This window comes from Leuciscus leuciscus, assembly GCF_965113295.1.
Source record: "Leuciscus leuciscus genome assembly, chromosome: 2".
NCBI classification, from domain to species: Eukaryota; Metazoa; Chordata; class Actinopteri; order Cypriniformes; family Leuciscidae; genus Leuciscus; species Leuciscus leuciscus.
The window spans coordinates 33241583-33260792 of record NC_138726.1 but is presented as its reverse complement, the minus strand read 5'-3'; the positions used below and the strand labels follow the sequence as shown (position 1 = coordinate 33260792).

The following is a 19210-nucleotide window of genomic DNA, read 5'->3' as shown; positions in this document are numbered from 1 at the left end:
CGCCTGCTTTCTCCAGCACGTTACAGTATCGCATATCGAATATTACATTATTTCACAAATTACATATTGCATTTTTCTTCAATATCGTGCAGCCCTGTTAAATAGGCTATATATGTCATAATGACTATCCACTGCTAGAAAATATAGCGTACTGTGATGAATATCAAAATGTGAAAGTAAAATCAATTTAAAATCAATTAGGTCCATGTAATTGATTAAAATGGAATGAAGATAATTTTTTCTTTTTAATCAACCGAAGTTATTAAAATACTCCATTTAATGTATGTTAGAGGGGTAATTGAAAAATTGATCAAAATTAATCAGAGGGGAGTTTCCATTTCAGGATAGGTTTTGTGAACAATACCTTTAATAAGCTGCTGTGATTTTTAACATTATTTAATACCTATAACTTTTAATGAGGTGTCTAGTGTAATACCACTAAAATGAGTGATATTAGGTTTCTAATTTCCTAAATAAACCTGTTTAAATTGTTACTGAAAAATACCTTAAGAAAAAGGCTAGGGTTGACAGAAATGATATGTTAATATAAATGCTTCAGTAACATCAGATACATGTAGATAAAAGCAACCAGAGTTATGTTTTTTGTTTTGTTTTTTTTTAACAGGCCCCAGTGCATATGGAAGAAGAGAGGCTGATTTTGACAGGAAGACACAGGGACAAAGAAGCAGTGGAAAGGTATTCAGAAACCAAAAGGTGTGTTATATGAGTGTGACATAAAGAAAAAAAGAGCAAGAGATGGAGACAGAACAGCTCTAGTATGAACAGGTGCAGTTGTTAGGTCCTTTTGATCTTGCACCGAGCCACGTCCCATAACACCATCATTACTCACCATACAGACCCACAGACAAATACACATAAAGGGTTCTGTTCTTTGCCAGCATCATCCTTTTTAGCACTCAATCCATCTCTTCCTCATTCTTTCTTTTTCCACAACATGCAGGTCCGTTCAAAATGGCATGCACTAAAATGACTCGACATCCTTTGTCTGACCTGATGTAGCCAATATAATTGTCATAAAAACTCCATATGGCAAATCTGTGGACTCTTGCAGTTCTCGAACGGATAGTAGGCCTAATGTTGACCACTGTGAGTATGAATTTGGATTGCACCTTGCTATGTACCACTGTGAAACAATAAACCAACAAAGAGCTATGACCACATAACTTTCAGATACAAGAATATCAGTATTTGTGCAAGTTTTATGCATTTTCTTGACTTGTAAGAATAATAAATGTAACATGCATATAGGTCTATAGTTCTCAAATCGCAGAATTTCAGAGACTTAAAACTATTCAGTACAAAGAAAGTTTAATTGACAGCATGTGTGGCATAATGTTTATCAATGCAAAAAAAATGGCTAAACAAGCAACAACAACAACATAAAAGTAAATGGGGCAATCTACAACATTAAAATACCTACCGTTTCAACAGTGCATACGCATAAACGTAGTGTTAACATGATTTTAGTGTGAACAAAATCGCTACCTTTTAAGTATAAAATTATATCCAATTTTACAACTTAATTGCCATGACGATGTGACCATAAAATGAAAAAAATATGATTTAAACAGCCGCAGCTCAAATAATGCATATGTTTTAAAAGATGCATTAATGTAAGTGCATAAAATTATAAACTACTTAAATATTTACATTTTTTCTCAAGATAACAAGGTAAACATTGGAATTAATTTTTATGGTAATCAGCATAATGCCCACGTCCACGTCAACCTTCAAGTATCAGTCAATTCTCTCTTGGGATTAATGTACATCTACTTCTCTCCATCAACTGGGTGCTTGTGTAGTTTTTTGTGTATTGGTGACTGTATTTGTACAGGTGCCTGATATGACCTCAGAATTAGTACGTAGATCTTTCGGTAACACTTTATAATAACTGCACACTATTAATCATTAATTAAGCATTAGTAAATAGTTAATTAATAATTTATAAAGCATTAATAGACATTAATAAGCAGTTTATAAATACAGCTATAAATGCTTTATTCTTGATTTAAAAGCATATCTAATATGTTTACTAATTGTATTGCAATTCATCATTTCTAAATGAAGTATAGCATTATTTACAAACCAGTTATTTAGGAGTTGCCAGTGATTCATAAGATCACTTAGAAAGTGCACTGTAAAAATTAAAGGAGCCTCAAATATCCTGTCGGATACTCAAGGAACTTCAAAATGTAATTTAAGTGCCTCAAAGCTCTTTCTCCTAGTAGGGTTACTGGAGGAGCATTGACATTCTTTGAGGTTCTTGCTGGAACTTATGGGATCCTTTAAGCACTTTGTATTTAGTTCAGAGGTTCTGGAGTCACCTTTTCATTACCATGAGACCTCGAAGTGCTTTGGGGGAAAATAGAGGAACTTGAATGCGATAAAAGGGTTATTGGAAGATCTTTTAACATTTAAGTGGTTCCTGGAAGATCTCTTATGTTAAAGCCAGCATCTGGAGGAACCCAATGGTTCTGTGAGGCCAAAATGAGAATATTATTATCCTATTATTATTATTATTATTATTATAGGCTATAAGTTTGATTCAGTATAGCCTACATACCCAGGTGAAAAAAGACGTACTATTAAAAACGTACTTGAGTGTGTTTTTAGTAGGCCTACAATACAAATATACTTTAATGCATTTTTAATACATTTAACAGTAGCCTACGTCTTTTTCACCTGGGTAGCTTACATTTATTTAGTATCTATAGGCCTATTTTGTTGATTAATTTAAACCTTAAACAACAACACTAAATTATAATAATATTAATAAGAAGAATTCATTAATTATTATTGAATAAATAATAGTAATAAAATAATAATTTTTACCTACTTCTTCATAAATTATTATTTGAAGAAGAAGAACTAGGAGGAGAAAAGTTTTATTCTGTCACGAAACTGCTGCTATTCCCAGAGCTATTCCTCTGCTGTCGTCGCTTCAGTGATCCTTCAGTGGATCCAGTGATCCAAAGCTTCCGCCGTTTGATCGGCTCTCCGTTACAAGGTTTGTAAACTCGCCAAATAAATATAAATACAGAGTCTACTCACTATATATTCAAACACACATATATATAAACTAAATTGATTATACATTACTACTTTTTTACAGTGTTTACCACTCGTTTATTGCACAGTATCTGGTATGAAGGTTTTAGCCGCGATGCTAACTACGTTGATCTAACGTAAGTTAAAGGTATAGCGGAGGATGTTTTACTTCCTGGTGGGTAGTCTAAACTATTGGTCCTCCTAATTGTCAATCATTCTGGTGAATCAATCAAACTTTTCAAAAAGTGGAGAGGGCGGGTCTTATCTAAAATTTGGAAAGATCCTCCGCTATTCCTTTAATGAACAAATGGAAATTATTGACTTATTGTCTTAGATTGATTTAGTCATTCAATTCAACATATTCTGTAAAACTGTGTCTTCAAATTGCTGAGATAGCCTAACTAATGTAGCTGATTCCTGCTGTCGTCATTGGCGTTTGTTATGAATAACAAAAGCAGGTTAATATAGTTTGGTCTGTTTTTGTTTAGCCTAACTTTACTTACTACAGGTGCCCTCATTCTCTCAAATACCATTTTAAAGCCATTTACTGGTCAATAAATATTATGTTGTGAATAATCAGCTTTGTTCTTTTGTTTCCCCAGAACAACCAGTAAGTTACATTTCTAAAATAATCTGAACATTTACTTTATTACTATGAACTTTCTCTGTGTGAAATTGTATTGTTTGACTGTGTACTTTTTTAATAAGTTATTCTCTGAAAATCTTCCCTCATGCTCTCAAATCTCATTCATGTTACTCAGAAAAATAATATAACAGGTTTGGAGCCAATAATGCTATGCATTTTTTATAGGCTATACCTTAATCATATGCATTTGAATATAAGACATTTGAACCCTGAATTATAACTTAAAGTTTAGTCTTTTTCGACAAAAAAAAAGGAAAAAGCTATTATATGACTTCAGAAGACTTACAACACAACCCATAACACATGAGTTGTGAACTCATTGACTATTTTTAGGATCTTTTCTGGGACATTTTTGGAGCTTAACCATTTTTACATAAATTGTTGCATTGAATTGAACTAGACAAGTGTACATAAGAATAATTTGAATGAATTACAAAAAAAATGTATGCTTGTGTTTCATGCAGTGATATTGAATGGTGACGGGTTGCATTATGCCTGAGATCTGCTTTCGGGTTCACAGACAGAAAGTCAAACAGGTTTGGAACGTCACAAGGCTGAGGAAATTATTTAATAACTTTAATAACTCTAACAGTAAATTTTGTACTTTGCAGGGATCTCGGTAAGCTGAAATACAAGTTTGATCAAGAATAAAAATCCTCCTGTAGACCTGAAAATCACTGAAGTGCCTGGACCATCCACCAGAAAAGAGGAAAAGCAAACAGAAAATGAAGCTGATGCTCCTTTTCACTTTTCTAACTCGTTAAGTACCTCACGTGTCACTCGTGAAGATTTTATAATTGATTGCATTTTATGTTGCAGCGAGTAAAGGTGCATCACATTTGTGAATTTCGTGAAATTACACAGGCAAAAAGACAAAATTGCTGATCGTGTGGATTCTTATTGAAATGACTGAATTCACCAGTGAACATTCACAGAACAACAGATCATTTTACTGCACCTTAACTCTGTTAAAATGGAAAATGTTTTCTGCTTGTTGTGACATAAGGAATACTGTTTCCGGGTCGAAGCCTCTACTTCTACTTTCTCTATCTTGTTTCTAGATATTGAGAATACTCAACAACCATTTATGGGAACTGTTGATTCAAGTCACACATGTAAGCTTTTCAAAAGGCATAGTGTACATTTCAGTCTCCAGTCTCACGGCATCCCAGACTTCAACATTTTATGATTCAAAATAGCTGAATAACTAACCATCTGAGATTTCGGAATAGAGATAAAGGTTAGGATCCTAATTTTCAGGAATATTACAGCACAATGAGTGTATATTAGCACTGTTTGTTGTTTGTTTTTGGCATCTGATAGAGCTTTTGGACTTGGAAACAGTGACGTTAGACTTAACAAGCGGACTGAAACACATGTTTTAAAATTAAGTGAAGATGGACATTTTTAATTAGTCAAAATTGTAATTTTTTACATTGATTTATTACATGGAACATGTGTTTTCCATGCATTTTGATGAGATGTCTTTTCTTGTGTAGCCTATTGTATACACATGGTTGATTATTCATGTTACTTATGTATTATACTATTTTTTGTGTGTGTGTGTATTCATTGATATTAATCTATTACTAGCTTTTTTTTTTTCAAGTGCATGGAAGTGTATGTATTAAAATGGATCTAAAATATGTAATAAACAATTCTTATTTTGTATTTGGTTCAGTTTGTTTATTATAATAGAAGTTAATGGTGGTAACCATAGTAACAACATGAAATTAATTTAATACAAATAAAATAAAATTGAAATTTGGTTCCTGGAGGCACCCACAGTGGTTCCACACAGTGCCTAATATAAGAGTTCCTCAGGAAACCTGTGTGGTTCCTCAGAGAACCGCCCCTTTTTAAAGGGTGCCTAGAGGATCTACAGACGGTTCCGCCGGTGTGGCAAAGTGAAGAACCCCAAAAGGTTCCTCCAGGCACCTTTTATTTTTACAGTGTGTAAGTAAATGTAGTAAATTCAGGTAGTTATAAAGCATTTAGTAGTGGTCAGTTAACTATTTGTGTGAGCTCATCTAAAGTGAGGACTAGTTATGCCTTGTAAAGCATTTATAAAGGAGATTTAAAGACTCAGTTATCTTCTAAACAGAAAAAAGAAACAAACACAACACAGTGATACAGAACATAAAAATATCAACAGCCTTTAAATCTCCATTGTAAATGCTTTACAAGGCATAACTTGTCCTCACTTTAGATGAGCTCACACAAATAGTTAACTGACCACTACTAAATGCTTTATAACTACCTGAATTAACCATGAATTACAGTAGAAATACATGTTAATAAACCATTTATTAACACACTAAGTAACTATATATGTCTGAATAATAAGATGTATGAATGTATTTATATATTTTATTAATGATTTACTTAAACTTTCTAAGTGATCTTATGAATCACTGACAACTCCTAAATAACTGGTGTGTAAATAATGCTATACTTCATTTAGAAATGATAAATGAATCATTTATAAAGTATGAAAATACAATATTAAACACATTATAGATATGCTGTTAAATCAAGTATAAATCATTTATAGCTGTATTTATAAACTGCTTATTAATGTCTAATAATGCTTTATAAATGATGAATTAACTGTTTTCTAATGCTTAACTGCTGATTAATAGCGTGCAGTTATTATAAAGTGTTACCGATCTTTCTCATCCCCCTCTCTCTAACTAACATGTACACACACACTAAGTCTCAAGACCTGTAATTGCTCCACAATCAATGACATCAAACACTTTCCTCGGATGCATGAATTTAAATCAGCCTCTTTTACCGTCCAGCACTCTCCCAAAGACACACACACACACACACACACACACACACACACACACACACACACACACACACACACACACACACACACACACACACACACACACACACACACACACACACACACACACACACACACACACACACACACACACACACACACACACACACACACACACTTTATGTTCTCTGAGCATTCATAACAAGAGGTTGTCATAGATACCAGCACAAAAAAAATCCTCACCATTTTTCCATTCATGTAGGCTATCTGAATGTGTGAACTGCCGCCTTTTTCAGTTATTTTTTTTTGTGGACATGCTCAGAGTTTGGCTATTAAATTTCAGTTTGTGTGTGTGTGTGTGTGTGCACTTACAGGTTTATATTACATTGTGAGGACCAAATGTCCCCACAAGGATAGTAAAACCAGAGATTACCTATATTATGGGGAGCAGCCAGCGGTCCCCAAGAGGGAAATGGATTAATAAACATACTAAATTATATATATTTTAAATATAAAGATGGGAGGGTTTAGGGGTAGGGTTAGTGTCAGGGGATATAGTTTGTACAGTTTAAAATCATTAAGCCTATGGAGAGTCAAAGAGATTAAAAAAAGAGACAAAAAAAGAAATAGACTCTTGCTTTTGAGCTTTTTGTTTTCTCAGATGGTGAGCTGCCCCTTCACAATAAAGGTTCTTTCTTTAGTTTCACAAACTTTTTCCCTCACATATTTTAGTCATGTGCTTGTAGATTGAGTAGCCTAGTCTGCTGCTGCGCAAATGCCACAAATACCGTGACGTCCACATTTCGTCAGTAGGGCAAGGTTTGCAACACTGATAATATTTTATCTACAATAGACTAATCGTTAAACTTTGTCAAAGGTAAAAAATATAAATTTTGTTGGTTCGTTTTTTTTCTTTTCTTTTTGGACATTTTATTAAAATAAGCTAAAAAATATGTCAGTCTTAGTTTGAATGAGCAGGATAATTCTGGTTTCAATAAAACTAAATCAAAACCCGGGTGACACTGGTTTAACTGGCCAAATTTCAATAAGGAATATATGTGATATGTGATCATGCTTCATCATCCTACAAGATGGATCTGTGCACCTTTTCTGTATTCTTCCACTCAAGCTAATTATACTGTTTAGAAAACAGCTCAAAGATTTAGTTGAAATAACTGAACTGAAAAAACAGAGGAATGCTGAAACCATCCATTGTTCCTTTCAGTATAAATAACAGCAATCATCCAAAATGTATAAACCACCTGATGATTTTCCATCCTGTAGTTCTCACTCAGGAGGGGATCCAAGGTGCTTTGTTTCCACCTGCATATATTTTGTTGTTTACCAGCAATGCCTGCAAGAGGAGGTTATACGAGTAGAATTTAATCTTGATTGTGAAACTGGGATGTTTTGATACACTACATGCATGTGCCATATAAAATACATTGACTTGTTTTCCATATTTCTATCATGACAACTCTCTGGATATTTTTAGCATGGTAATGAATATGACAATGTTCATGTATTTAGTCTTGTCTAATACAGAGCTGCTCATGTCCCGGGAGTCAAAAATTTGGGTGCGGACATGCTATCGAGAAACAACACTCCCCCAAGCGAGTGGTCTCTCGACCCACAGACCAGACAGTCTGATATGGAGTGTATTCGGCAAGGCAGAGGTCGACCTCTTCGCCTCGGAAAACAACACTCACTGTGCAAAGTTCTTTTCGAAGAGCAGGGACGCGCTGGCCCATCCCTGGCCCAAACGCCCTCTATATGCGTTTCGCGCCAGTCTCTATGATCCCTCAGGTCATCAGACGGATCAAGGAGAGCGGATGCCCAGTCCTTCTAGTAGCCCCCCTCTGGAAAACCCAGGCGTGGTTTCCAGAGCTGGTGCAGATGGTGGACATTGTTCCCTGGCCAGCGCCAATGAGGAAGGATCTCGTCCTTGAACAGGACGATTTGGCACCCTCAGCCCGAATTATGGGCCCTCCAAGTGTGGCCCCTCAACGGGTATCCTGGGACCTCCCAGAAAAGGTCTTGAATACCATCACTGAGGCTAGAGCACGGTCTACCAGGTGCCTCTATGCTCTTAAGTGGTCAGTATTCACTGGTTGGTGCTCAGCCAGGGACCTCAAGCTCCTTCCTGCAAGAGCTTTTGGATAAGGGTCGCTCCACATCCATGATCAAAGTGTATGGGGCAGCCATAGCAGTTTGCCATGATCCTGTGGCTGGCCAGTCACTGGGGAGAAACGACCTCATCGTTCGTTTACTTAAAGGAGCTAGGAGGATGAACCCCCCCAGGCCCCCTACTATACCGGCATGGGACTTCTCCACGGTCCTTGGGGCCCTGAAGGGTCCTCCATTCGAACTGCTACAGTCGGTTGATCTCAAACCACTTTCGCTGAAAACTGCTCTGCTGCTGGCTCTGGCATCAGGCAAGTGGGAGATTTGCAGGCGCTCTCTGTGAGCCCTTCCTGCCTGGAATTTGGGATAGGTGACACCAGGGTCACTCTCAAGCCAAGGCATGGTTTTGTACCTAAGGTGCTCTCAACTCCGTTCAGAGCTCAGGTTATTACATTATCAGGACTTCCACCCTCGGAGAACGATGGGGAGGCTAATTTGCTCTGTCCTGTCAGGGCTCTAAAAATCTACTTGGAGCGTTCTACGCCGTTTAGGTCAGATCAGCTCTTTGTTTGCTTCGGTGGCCGCACCAAAGGGGCCCCGGTCACGAAGCAGAAACAATCTAGATGGATAGTGGATGCCATCTCTCTAGCTAGCATATGAGGCCGTGGGCCAGGTTTGCACCATAGGCGCTAGAGCCCATTCTACGAGAGGCATGGCCTCTTCGTGGGCTTGGTCTAGTGGTGTACCAATTCAAGACATATGTGCGGCGGCCGGCTGGTCCTCGCCGTCCACATTTGCGGGATTTTATAACATGGAGGTTCCTTGCCTGCAGGCTCGAGTCCTCTCAGTATGATAATTAGATCGGACGATGTCTGGTCTTATCAGTCTATCTATTACTGTCCATAAGCACAATTGTCCTGGGACTTATGTTTGGAATGAGCCTGGTTCTTATGCTCCAGCCCCTTATTCATGAAACCCGACTCAGGTCCGGTTACTGTCACTTATGTTGGGGTTTTATTATGGGTTGTTTCTGTGATCCTTGGGGTGCTTCCCTAGGCTCCAGTTGTATGCAGCCAGTTGCTAATAGTGCGGCGTTTTACATTGCGTCCCCACTGCGTATTAGCTATGCAATATGAAGTGACTGTTCTCGAAAGTGAACGTACTTGGTTACTAACGTAACCTCGGTTCCCTGAGAGTAAGGGAACGAGTATTGCGTAGCCTGCCGCACTATTGCAATCTGTCAGGATTTGTCGCTTCAGTCGATTTAACCTGCTATATGGCCAGAATGGGCTCCCTTTATAGGCTTATGCCACGCCCATTTAGGCGCGCTCTGACGTGCTTGGCGCCAAGTCACTTGATTCAGGCACTTAACCATAGGATATGCAGTTGCCGCAGCACAGCCAATGGGCAAGCTAGATGCTCTGCTGTGTTCGCTGTGCAGCTGCACTGCGTTTTAAACTATTAGCTTCAATATTTCTCGAGGAAAGGAGTTTCTCCACTGCGTATTAGCTATGCAATACTCTCAGGGAACCGTGGTTACGTTAGTAACCGAGAACGTTTTTAGTCAGAGATTTTCCAATCTAAAAAAGTAAGCAAAATTTTGTTCTCCTTCTTAGAGCCAGCGTCTTCTAGACCTTACAAAAGCAGTATTGCCTTTCTGGACTGTTTTCTGCTGTGAACTACAGCCTGTTTCTGATTGTGAGTTGGGATGTCCCGGTTGGTTCTGTTTGTTCCTCGCCCGACAACCTTGCTGGTCTGATACTGATTCTCGCCTCACGATTTGGATTTGATTGAATATGTTAATCAGTGGTTGTATATCAATCAATTTGTTTTGTGATTTCACTAGAACAAATAGAGTCTCCGCAACGGCAATAGATTGAAGCGTGTGTCCAAGTGAAGACGAGTTACGAGAATGCTGTATCCATGCAACTGATAGCAGCGGCAACGAGCTCAGCAGCTTGATTCCAAAAACAACACATTTCAGCGCTAGAACGCCTTTTATTTTACCAACGAACAAAATGCATTCCCTACTAGTTAATTTGAGATGTTTTATTTGTTTGTATTATGTACATCCGTGCCGCGAGATGTTTCAAAAAGTGGTCGGGACAATATAGAGCCTGGCAAAAACCCATATTGCTCCGCGACGTGTCAACGATGGTCGCTTTGGCTAGGTGGTATTTATAGCAGAAGGGGCAGGATGCTTTAGATTCTAGAGAGCACTTGATTGGACCGAAGATGTGATGAGAAGCTGAAGTCCGCGGTGACATCACAAAAATCCGTTATCCATTTTAGCGGAAGTGAGAGACTGTGTGGTTTGAATGCTTATATCTCCTAAATGCGAATTTTGTCATTGGTTTGGAACAGACAAGCTTATTCATAACCTTTAGCTTAACATATTCATAGCTAAAAAACCTAAACTTTGATTTCAGGTGGCCTTTAAGAAAAGCGTGCACACACAATTAAAATGAGAATTTTCTGTAAATTACACCGTATTTAACTGTAAAATGAACTGTATTTTACTGTAGGACAGTTAATACAGCATGTTACTGTATTTTAAAGTTGCATTGTGGGAAATATCTAGCCTGGTAATCCAGAGTTCTCGCGAGAGCACAAGTTGAATTTGCTCAGCGAGTTACTCTGATGTCGAGTAATGATGCTCATTAAATATGCCCCTCGATCTGAGCTGCACCAATCACATCAGGTTATCTGATATAGGCGGGCCAGAGGCGAGATAAACAGATGACGACAGCACTGTGACGTCGAAGTCATTAGTAAACATTGCAAGATGGCTATGGATGAACACCAGTTGTTTAAAATGGGTTTGGCCGCTACAATGAACGAGTTAGACTTGGCTTTTTATCTAAAACAGGAACAGAAGACGCCGCTCGAATCGTTCCTTTGAAAGAAGGAAGTTTTTGCTGTTTTGCCGACAGGATACGGTAAGAGTATAATCTACCAGTTAGCTCCGCTGGTAGCTAAGCGTATGGGGTTTATTGTTGTGATTGGTCGTAGTGTTATCCTATTGCGTGCAGTGAGATTTTCAAATGCATGCTTGGTGCCGCCCCTCGAGCTGGGCGATTTTCATTAGTCGACGCCAGACCATTAATCTTTTAGATTTAGGTAGATTTAGCGCAAAACCTGACCAATCACAGAAAAGCTTTTATTTCCCGCTTGGAGAAAGAAGAAAACGAAGACGATGCGAGAACCAGTCAGATGCAAAGGTGTGTACAAATATTCCTCCTTTTACTTTACATATATTATATTTTTGGTTTAACAAAAAAAAAAAAAAAACGCTTCCACTTAACGGCGCGCAGTCACCTCACACTTTGTGCTGTGGGGAGAGCTTGAGAGAGTTGTGGCGACACTCTGTGCAAACATTCATATTTCTTTCTTTTCTTTCCCTTTCCTGAACGTTTCACTGTCAAAATATGGACATTAACAGGTCTCTGCCTTGGGTTTGACCACACCAGGAGCTGGTGTTTCAGTAAGAGTAGACATTTCTGCCGTTACTGTCTTATAAACAGAGACATGTTTGAAAGCAAAGGCACAGACTTAGGTCCAACAAGAACAAAACAGAGTTACCAAAACAGTGTGGCAATGTCTGAAGGGCAAGAAATTTGTGATCAAGTATGGTGTCAAGTTCGATTCTGTGTTCAACTGCCTAAAACACTTTCATGTGTGTGATCTTGGGCTTCCTCCGTGTTTGGCACATGATCTTTTTGAGGGAGTTGTTTCAACAGATCTGGCTTTGTACATAAAACAGCTTGTCACTAGGGAAACACTCCAGCTATGTTCAGCTGAACAGAAACATATCTAGCTTTAAGTTCTGTGGAAGTGACATGAATAATAAGCCATGTGAAATAAAACCTGATGGTGGAAAGTTGACAGGACATGCAGCTCAGAACTGGTGTCTGCTTCGATTGCTCCCATTACTAATTGGGGATCGAAAATCCACTTGATGATGAAATTTGGCAGTTGTGCTTGAAGTTAAGGGAGCTTGTTGAAATTATATGTGCACCAAAAAGTAGCCTACATGAAATGTCTGATTGAAGAATATGTGCACTTAAGAGCTACTGTACCTTGTTTCCAGATGCACCACTGAAACCAAAACATAATTTTTTACTTCACTACCCTGAACTCACAATTAAATTTGGACCACTGATTAGACTATGGACTTTACGATTTGAAAGCAAGCACACATATTTTAAACAACGAAAAAAGCTGCTTTACTCTGGCTTAATGCACTTTTTTAAATCAACACTTTATTGCAAGCCTATTTGAGTGCTGGCTCCATCTTTTCTCCAAATGTGCAAGTAGGTGAAGCAGATGAGTTTCACAGTCACTTATACAACACCCACATTCAGGAAGCTCTAAGGATGCAAGGCTTTCATGACGCTACCTTTGTAACATTAACTGCTACATACAAATGAACCAAGTACCAGACATCAATGGCTATTGTGGTAGATCAAACTGATGATGTATACACACTCGGAAAAATTTAAATGATTCTGATACACTTCTCAAAATTATTCTTTGTTGTTGAAAAGTGTAAATCAGTGGCAGTTGTTGATCTGGGCTACACTTTCTACAACATGAGTCAAGTCCCCATTATTTATGTGTAAACGTAGAGAATCTAGCTGACTATAACCCTCTGCCAGTATACAAACGATTTGTTGCTAATTTTGTTGCACTTCACCACTCTGTTTGTCTTAGGTGAGAAGCTAAAAGATGGAATCAATTAGAGGTGTTCTCCCAATGCTGGATGATGATCAACTTAACCACCTGATATCAGAATTGACTAGAATTGGTGTGAAAACAGACGATGACCTCCAATATTTAACATCAGATGACCTGAAAGACTTCCTTTCACCAATAGACTGCAGGAAACTGATTCATTTTTTCAAAATCAGAGGTTAGTCATTTGTATATAATATGTATATAATATACAGTAGTAAAAAAAATGGGTTTTAAGCCATATTCATTATCAGTGAAGTAGAAATATGTATATTTGTTAAATGATTAATTTACTGTTATTAAATACTTTGTCACGTTTCTACACTACATCTGTTAAATTAGATTTTTATGTTCAATATTCCATTTAGTTTTGTAATAGTAAAAACGGCTTATGTGGGTTTTAAGCATGATCAATGAAGTAGAAATATCTACATTTGTCAAATAATTAATTTACTGTTAGTGAATACTCATAATTTCACGTTCTACACTACATCTGTTAAATTTGTTATGTTCAATTTTTTATGTTCAATATTTCATTTAGGTAATGAAAATATTCTAGCTACTCAGCCAAGCAACCATCCCAACTCTTCAACATTCCCTGTGCAGTGTCATGGATCCAGTCAAGTTACAAATGAGAGTCCAACATCCACTCCAGTCCCAGTTCAAAGTGCAGCATGGGTGTCAGATTTTCAAATACCCTGGGGTAAGATGACACCAAATTTAAGAACATGTCTTGCACAAGGAAAGCGACCTAAAGCCTCAGATAGGAGACACATGGTTAGGGTGATTGTGGATTCGATCAGAGAAGTGTGTTTAAATCCAACCAAGTGGCAATGTTCAGAAGTTGCACAGTCAGTCATCCATAAGTATCCAAACAGTGACAAAACAGAGGAAGGAGAGTTAATTGGTTGTGGTTACTACTCTTTGTTGTGTCAGTTGAGGACAAGGGTGGAACATCTTAACCGGAACAATACAATGGCTCGACGAACAGGAGACGAAGTGGATGATAGCCAACCTTCAACATCTAAATCCGCTAAACTGGATAGCTATGGTTGTGTGAACTGGAACCCTACTGAACTTCCTGAAGGGGAAACCTTTGATTCTTTAGAGATAAAGAGACAGGAGATTCTTAGTCTATTTTCTCAAGAAGGACCTTGTGCAGCCGAGCGCAGCAAAGTCCAGGAATTAATGAAAATGACATTCATTGCACAACGTCACAGCATTAATGCCAGCCCTCCACCCAGTATCTCAGATCTTCAGGCAAGGTGGCCTTTTCTCTTTACGAAGAGATTCTTATGCGCTCATTTTAAGGAACTGACTGGGATTGATCCTGACATCAGATTAAAGGACTTCTATGTAATTTCATTCTGCCGGCCCAGAAAAGTTAGTAAAGACATCGTTAAAATAGTCCAAGTGACTACAGTGGCCCAACCTTAAGTTTATCAAGCGACGAGAATACTTTTTGTGCGCAAAAAAAACTTTATTCAACTATTAATTTTCTTCTGTGTGGGCCTCTGACGCGAGTTCACGAGAGCGCCACAACGCATGCGCAAGAACTGAGAAGATGACGCTCACGATCATTTGATGGGAAAGTGTGAAAGGTAAGCCATTCATTTCGCGGCATTGGTAAGGCACTTTTACGTTTTCTCGTTGGTTTCTCACGATTCGGACATCCAGGAAATGCACACTTTAGAACAATTTTAAACACTACATCGAGACCCATCTGCGTCATCTTCTCAGTTCTCGCGCATTCGTCGTGGCGCTCTCGTGAACTCACATCAGAGGCCCACACGGAAGAAAATGAATTGAATAAAGTCATTATTTTTGTTTTTTTTGCACACAAAAAGTATTCTTGTCGTTTGATAAACATATGGTTGAGCCACTGTAGTCACTTGGACTATTTTAACAATGTCTTTACTAACTTTATATGGCAGATATCGATTACCTAGCAGCCTATGAAGGAGTGAGACAGCTCTCAGATTTCATCAAAAATATCTTAATTTGTGTTCCGAAGATGAACGAAAGTCTTACGGGGTTGGAACAACATGAGGGTGAGTAATTACTAACAGAATTGTCATTTTAGGGTGAACTATCCCTTTAAGAAAACACATGCAAATAGAAAAAACAACTGCAAATTAAGAAAACATCTTCATCAGTTTTACAACACATGTGTGCTCAAAATACTCACAACACAACCAAAGACAGAAATGCGCTGCAAATGGCACAGAACACAACGGAAATGTTTTCAGGGGACCCCAATAAGTGACGAACCCAGCTGTGTACAACCGATGTACGATCAACGGATGTCCGAATTCACTCACTTGTTTTCATTCACTCCTTCAAGTGAACTGTGTTAGTGGACTAACGTAGCGATTAGTGAATGAGGGTTTAGGAGGCGATTTCGGATTTAGCCAACGTAATTTCCTCATTATTTTCACCTGGGATGTTCCCATGACAACGCAGCATGGTGTCCATCAGCTGAATAGCTGTTCTTACGACAGAAATGTCTTATTATTGCTGTTAACATAACTGTTGCAAATAAATACATTTTATACAAAAAAAGTTTTTATAATATGCTTTATTTATTTGTGTGTGAGTGTCTCAACTTTAAAAATTGCTGTCTCATCTTTGGACCCTACATTACCTAACATTTCTTACCTATGAAACATATTTAAACATAACATTACAAACAAATTTTACAATGTTACTGATGTATAGATTAATATCGTACCCTCATGTTCTTTTTACATTTTGTATACAAAGTTGTATGTCATAAACATGTAATCTCTGTATGTTTTGCAAGAAAACAAAAGTAAAAAAAAACAAAAAACAAATTAGACATTGAGAAATAAGCATGTCCCATCCGGGTTCGTCACTTATTGGGGTCCCCTGGAAACATTTCCGTTGTGTTCTGTGTCATTTGCAGCACGTTTCTGTATTTGGTTGTGTTATGAACTTTTGCAGTGCGTTTCTGTATTTGGTTGTGTTGTGAGTATTTGGAGCTCACCTGTGTTAAATCTTTGTCTTAACCTATGTTTAAAAAATGTTTACACATCAAATGATCTAACAATGTTTTTCTGTTATGTAAAGGTTCATTGTGAGGATTAACCCTGACAACAGCAAGTGCTCCTCAAAGTTCCAGGTCAACAAAAGAAGTGGGAAGATGGTGCAAAGGAAGAACTCTGGCCTGAACCCTCATGTATCCTCCTTCATTAAGGAGTTTCTGGATTTTAGCTGGCAAAACTATTAAGCTACTAAGAGCAAATACACTCTACACAGGAGTTTTCTGACTGTAAATTTTTAAGATTGTTCTTATGACTGAATCTGTTCATGAATTGTTTTAAAATGCTCTTAATATGAACATCTGGGGCCCTATTTTAACGATCTGAAACGCAAGTGTCAAGCGCAAAGCGCAAGTAACTTTGTGGGCGGGTCTTGGGCGCTGTTGCTATTTTCCCGGCGGGATAAATGACTCTTGCGCCAGGCGCAAATCTAAAATGGGTTGGTCTGAAGTAGCTTCATCATTCATAGGTGTGGTTTGGGCGTAATGTGAAATAAACCAATCAGAGCGTCATCTCACATTCCCTTTAAGAGCAGACGCGCTTTTTCCATAGCGGATTGCTATTGTAACGGCAGATTTGCCAGACGCGCGCCAGGAGCGGTTCACAGCCAAGGAGAGCAACGCTCTCGTCACGGCCGTAAAAGAGAGAAGTTACATTGAAATGGAGAAACCCACCCAAATTAACTTCGGTTAAACAGGCGTATGATAATTTGGGTAAATGTGTAAGCTAGATGTATGCTTTTATAATAAATTGTCTATCTATCTATCTATCTATCTATCTATCTATCTATCTATCTATCTATCGTAATAATGTATGATTTGCAAAAATGAAAACTGCTGCTTCTGTGTAGATGAGAGAATCAAAGTGCACGTTGTGCACACGCTACATTGATTATGGCCAAGCATGCGCCCTTAAAATAGCATATGAATAACATGCGCAAGGCACCGCTGACTTTAAACTATTTTTCCTGGTTAGTGGCGCAATTGTTTTCTAAACCATCAAAATAGCATGAAGGAACGTTTGCGCCGGAACACGCCTCCTTTTTTGCGCTGAACCGTCCCCGGGAGCGCAAGTTCATTCCCTAGTTTAGCGACGTGCTTCTGTGGAGGGAAAAGCGCGCTTTGCGCGGGTGCAAAATAGGAATGATACATGCGTTGGTGTACAAAGTCAATTGCGCTGGGTGCAAGATAGGGCCCTTTATGTATTAATGAAATGTTTTCAGGTTTTTGGAAAACTAAAAGTACAATCTGCAAGAATATTAAAATGTTATTTCAAGTATTACAATTGAACAATTAAATAAATAAAAAGTTAAACAGTTGTCTTTGTTTCTTTTTATAGCTATTTACTAGTTTTTACAACTGAGACCTGTTGAAATACAATAATTTGTACAGTTTTACAATAAATAGTCAAAGTGGACAACAAATTACAGTAAATTTCACAGTGTAAAGTAATATATTTGTATTTTATTAAAATATATTACTGGAGAAAAGACCATAACATTATTGTGTTTTACAGTAAAAAATATACTGTATAATATAATATACTATATAATACAGCAAGTTAAATGGAACTGTAAATATGAATACAGTATTCATACTGAAAGTTTAATTTACAGTAAATTACTGGCAAACTGCTGCCAGTAAGTTACTGTAATTTCTACAGGAATTTTTTTTACAGAGTAGACTAGATAAACCTGGATCAAATTTGTGGGATTGCGTGAACTTCAATGACCTTTTATGAAACCGCTTTAGCCCCAACTTATTTGTTAGGTTCATTCAAGTCAGGTTTTGGAATTTAATCCCGGTTTTTCTTAGCGTCTTTTATGAAACAGCCCTCCGATCTCAAAGTTGAGATAATTCAGCCTGACCAAAAGATCTCTTTATTTCTCCACTAAGGCACGACCAGCTACAAAGTAGGAAACCTTTCCTGCTTTCCGTGCCTTGACCATTGACTTATCAGACATCATGTTGATGAGCTCAAAGTTTTTTTCTTTGCTGACGCCTCCGACAGCCATTTCTCAGAATTCTTCCATTTCTTATCAGTTGAAAATTTTCTCAAACGTGAACAAGTAGCACTTAACATCCAAATAAGGTGCAGACTGAAATAAAAAATTATATTTTATTGTTTAAAATCTAATTTGTTGATGGGCGCCTCTAGGTCTCAACCAACCGATCTCACAGCAATTCATAGGCCTATTTTACGAGGTGGCTAATTTGTATGAATTCATAGGCTACGACCTCTTTTTTTTTTTTTTTTTTTTTTTTTTTTTTAAATCGTAGCCTACATGTATTTTACGAGTTGCCCAATTCGTATGAACTGTACGAATGACCCCGCCCCAAAACCCACTGGGGTTTAGACAAATCGTACAAGGTCGTACAAATTAGCCACCTCGTACTCACGCCTACGAATTGGTGTGTTCACGACGCCATCTTGCGCACTCAATCGAGACAATTGTCTATTTCTGCAGATATATTCATCTATATTCGTCATTCATAAAGGGAAAAGCTGATGCTGCAGATTCCAAGCGTGCTGTTTTTTTTTTTTTATATCAATCCTGCTGATCACTTTCTTTATTCCACTCCGCTCATGTTATTAATCCCATGGAACATTCAGGTAAGATGACGTAAAATTAGAAACTTCTATCTGTACGGTTTTGACTTTGCTCACTGTTTTGCTATTTTCGTGCACTGATTCATTCACTAAACTGAACAGCCAATCAGAGTTCTCTCTCATACTGACGGCCCGACGCCTATTCTACATGGTGAATCAGCCCCCAAA

At 37.9% G+C, this 19210-nt stretch overlaps 1 long non-coding RNA gene across 1 annotated transcript in view; it reads left to right on the top strand.

Moving 5' to 3' along the window:
* Positions 1 to 4164: 4164 nt before the first annotated feature.
* LOC309493123 overlaps positions 4165 to 19210 on the top strand; it is a 69307-nt gene continuing 54261 nt past the window's right edge. The window contains exons 1-2 of the long non-coding RNA XR_014203804.1: positions 4165 to 4251; positions 4327 to 5667. This is a non-coding gene — a long non-coding RNA (uncharacterized lncRNA). The remainder of the gene's footprint in view (positions 4252 to 4326; positions 5668 to 19210) is intronic.